The sequence below is a fragment of the Lissotriton vulgaris genome, unplaced genomic scaffold (assembly GCF_964263255.1).
Source record: "Lissotriton vulgaris unplaced genomic scaffold, aLisVul1.2 SCAFFOLD_1358, whole genome shotgun sequence".
NCBI lineage: Eukaryota > Metazoa > Chordata > Amphibia > Caudata > Salamandridae > Lissotriton > Lissotriton vulgaris.
In genome coordinates this window covers 525,694-529,224 of record NW_028244896.1, presented here as the reverse complement: position 1 = coordinate 529,224, position 3,531 = coordinate 525,694, and positions in this window count along the sequence as shown.

The following is a 3,531-nucleotide window of genomic DNA, read 5'->3' as shown; positions in this document are numbered from 1 at the left end:
CGTCTCACGTGGCTACGTGATACGTCACGTAATAAAGAGTATATTTTACAGCTACAGATATTAGCTTTTAAAAAACCAATGAAATTCAATGAAAAAACCACAGGTTATAGACTATATATAGTTAGGAATTAGCATTTACAAAACCTTGAAAATTCACTGAAAAAACCATAGGTTATAGACCATATATAGTTAGGAATTAGCATTTACAAAACCTTATTTTACTCGCATAAAACCATTGAAATTCCATATATAGTTAGTTGCACTAACTATATATCGCGCACCCGCAATCCACTGCTGATGATGTCACACATTACATCATTCATGACATGGTCAGTGACATCACTGATGACATCACTGATGACATCTCAAATGACATCACTGATGACATCACTGATGACAACATCCAGTGACTGTATGTTTCTGTAAAGTTAAAATATGTCTTACATATTGAAGAATGAGTGGATGTAGAAGTGTCTGGATGAAGGATTTAGTAGGTGCGTGACTGACTGTATGAGTGAGTGATTAAATGTGTCTCACTGAGTGCATGGGTTAGTGACTAAACTGTCTTAATTTCTGCATCATTATGTCTGTTCTGTAAACTGCTGCATGTGTTGATCAGTAGCTATATGAGTAACTATATGGGTTATTGATTGATTGTCGAAGTATTTGTATGGGAGACTGAGTGTGTGTGTGGGTGGCTGGGAGGTGTATGACTCTGTGCATAGATGTGTGAGCAGTTGATTCACTTGGTGTATTGGTTCAAGAGTGCATGTGGAAACAGCTGTATGGGCGGTTGACTGTGTGCATGAGTGTATTGGTGAGTGAATGGATATCTCAGTGCTACATGTCAAAGTAAGTACATATGTAAAACACAGTCCATGTGAGAGTTCACATATATAAATAACTGAACATAAGAGCCAGTGAATGTGTGAGTGGCTGTATGGATCATTGTGAACTTAGATCAGAAATGGTATAAGAGAGTAAATATGTGTTAGTACATGTTTGAATAAGTAAAGTTTGTATAACTGTATAGTTGAGGAAATGGAGGTGTGATTGATTCTTTGCATGACTGACTAGGTGTGTGAGTAACTCCATGGATGTGTGACAGTCTGTGAGTGTCTGTTTACACTGATTGTATCTAAGGTTATATTAGAGTCTAAAGAGGTTCATCGTATTATCACATGAATGATATCATCAGTGATGTGTTCAGTAATGTCAAATGAGATGTCATCAGTGATGTCATCAGTGATGTCATTTGAGATGTCATCAGTGATGTCATCAGTGATGTCACTGACCATGTCATGAATGATGTAATGTGTGACATCATCAGCAGTGGATTGCGGGTGCGCGATATATAGTTAGTGCAACTAACTATATATGGAATTTCAATGGTTTTATGCGAGTAAAATAAGGTTTTGTAAATGCTAATTCCTAACTATATATGGTCTATAACCTATGGTTTTTTCAGTGAATATATATATATATATATATATATATATATATATATATATATATATATATATATATATATATATATATATCCTACTGGCGGTCGCCAGTAGGTAGTTATAGTTAGGACCTAGTTTCCATAGGAAATCCTCAACATTCTATTTGGAATAACTTTAGCCCTGGTTGAAGAATCTTAGCGAATTTCTCAAAGAACATGGCTCGGTCCGCTGCGCTCCTTCCCTAAAAGTTTGGGGGGGATTGGTCAAGTGGGGGCTGAGATAAAAGGGGGGTCCCAAAACGTGTTTTCTCCATGTTATTTTCCATAGGACCTTTAGACTCGGCTACAGGTCGAACGGCTGAATGGATTTATAAGAAATTTGGCAAAACTGTACAGTCTGGCTCGCAGATTACGCTTTTTTTGGAATGGTGTAAATCCGTTCAGTAGTTGCTGAGGAAATTAAAGTTAAAGTCAATTATATATCTATACGCGTGGACGGGTGCGCTCAAGCGGCTGCGCGCGCGAGCGGAATTTTGCTGCGTGACGTCTGTTAACGTTCGATTCGAAGGAAATCAGGAAGTGTTGACCGCCATTTTGTCATTGCGAGTAAATATATTGTTGATTTCAAAGCGTTGGAACATGGAAAGGGGAGAAGGTAGAGATTGTTTTGCTGCGTAGGTTTTCTCAGGGTGTGCAGTAAGGCCTTTAAAGGTGAAAATATATATATATTTTTTTTTTTTAAAGTTGCGTGGTGCGCGCACTCGGTCGCGCACACCTATTTACAAGAGTGTGAAAATGGAGATAAATCAGAAGTTTGAGTGCTTTGATATAAGGTGGCTCTGAAAAGAGCCCTTGTGTTAATTGAGTTTTTTCTGCATTTATAAGTAAGTACCGATGCAGAGCCTGATGTTGCAGAGGAAGATTCTGTTTCCCTCATCCGTGAAATGAACACCATCTCTCCTATAGATGTCTTGCATGTGGTAACGCAAGTCGTTGTGGTAAATAGAACCCATGCTATAATCTCTGAGGAATGCAGAAACAGATTTATTTACATGTCTCCTTGCTTTCTCAATTTGTGCACAATGTTGATTGGGCCAATTCCATTTCTGTCTTTAGCATATATTGGAATATACCAAGGCAGTTCGAGGAAAAAGTGTCATCAATTGTTGAAAGGTGTCTTTTAGAAGCATTTCCAGACCTACCTCAGTCAATGTGCCTAGATCGTTCCCACCACAGTGCACAATTATAAGGTGTGGTTCTGGGAGATGCATAAAAGTTTTCACCAATGGGATTAATTGGTGACATCTCAATCCTCTTTGGCCAATCCACGTTATTTGCACATTTGGTAAATGAAGGTTGGAAATTCGTCTGCTTGCTCCATATTTTCCAGTCCAGTGAATATAGCTGTGTCCTAAAAGCCAAACCTTCATTTTCAAGGCAGATGCACTCGTACTCCGATGGGTTCTGGAAGTGGAATGGTAGTTAGAAGCTGAAAGTCAGGATAAAAAAATGGATGAGGCTTGGTGTGGTTGAAAAACAAAAAATTATTGGTTGATTCTAATACGTGAAGATTGAAGACTACGTTGCATGTTAATGTTATGTAAAACTAAAAGTACTATTGGGTGTGAAAAAAATGACATGTAACAGAGCTGTGGATAGGCAGGTGTTTCTGGAGGGAAAACAGTGTTGTTACTTTGCTGTAGAACGTTGAGATATGAACTTTTGACCTGTGCCTTCAGCCAGGTGCAGAATGAGGTGTTGCCATGGAAACAGCCAGAGATGGCAGTGGGTGATGGGTGACTTTTATGTGACATTGAAAATATTGTGAGGGAGAACCAACTGAAATGTAAATGCTTACGTTACGCGCTCCGCGCCGCGCCCCGGATTGCTTCCGGGAAGCTGCGCTTCGCGCCTCGCGCACCGGAGCACTTCCGGGAGCGCTAACGCGGTGCGTCATATGACGGATTACGCAACAATGCGATACGTCATTGGGGCTCCACCGGAACTGATCGAATTGGTAGTCTACAGTGTTTCTGGATGTTTCAGACTGAAGCTGGCGTCAGCATGAGAGCACCTCGTGGCTA